The following is an 831-nucleotide window of genomic DNA, read 5'->3' as shown; positions in this document are numbered from 1 at the left end:
GAAGAAGAAGAAGAAGAAGAAGAAAAAGAAAAAGAAGAAACTGATAATGACATTTAAAACTGACAACGACTACGAGGACGACGAAGACGCCGGTGATATCATCGATGAGGCGAACGAAGGTGTTACCAATGATACCGGCGACGAGGAAATCGATGATATGGTTGACGAATTTTCGGAGACACAGGACGTGACGCAGGAAGTCGGAGAAGAGGAGGGCGACAATTACGTCGAAGGTAATATTTTATTGTTTACTTTTAACCCGTTGTTTCGAGAAATTTTTCTTAAACGTATATTTTTTCTATTAAAAGTTTCCTACTCACACACACCAGTTTTACCGCAGTCGTCGGAATATTAGAGATACTTCCCGAGCGAAAAAATATCCCCGGCTCACGATCGTATGAAGCAGCTAAAGGTGAGTTACCTTACTTTTCTGTTACATTATGACACGTGGGGGAGGGGAATAAGCTTTAGGGATAATATAGTAAAGTCAACGAAATTTAAATAAAGGTTTTGTTTAACTTTTCAGTACAAATTGGTGGTGGTGCTGTTCAGCCCTCAGACGCTCTCCCTTCGCCTTCACAAAGGGGAGATCGTCAACTAGCGTCACCCCCGCGATCCCGTCAGTCGACACCGGCATCGTCGCCGTCGACACCACCGACACCTCGTCAGACTCAAAATGAAGATCAGGAGCAGGAGCATCAGCAACAGGAGCAACGATGTCGGCAGCACGAAGTCAATCATTTTAATTATATAGATTTACGGACGGAAAACTCGCGGCAATTTAGGAATTTCGCGATTCTAGGGAGAGAGGCGACTTCCGCGATACGGCCG

General features: G+C 44.8%; 1 long non-coding RNA gene across 1 annotated transcript; it reads left to right on the top strand.

Moving 5' to 3' along the window:
• Positions 1-132: 132 nt before the first annotated feature.
• On the top strand, positions 133-720 carry LOC108760063 (uncharacterized). The gene is made up of 3 exons (XR_001940067.1): positions 133-233; positions 309-412; positions 527-720. It is a non-coding gene; the product is annotated as an uncharacterized LOC108760063 (long non-coding RNA).
• Positions 721-831: the final 111 nt, after the last annotated feature.

This window comes from Trachymyrmex cornetzi, unplaced genomic scaffold, assembly GCF_001594075.2.
Source record: "Trachymyrmex cornetzi isolate Tcor2-1 unplaced genomic scaffold, Tcor1.1 scaffold215, whole genome shotgun sequence".
Lineage (NCBI taxonomy): Eukaryota > Metazoa > Arthropoda > Insecta > Hymenoptera > Formicidae > Trachymyrmex > Trachymyrmex cornetzi.
Note: the sequence above shows the minus strand (reverse complement) of the source record. Positions and strands in the feature narration are given on the sequence as shown.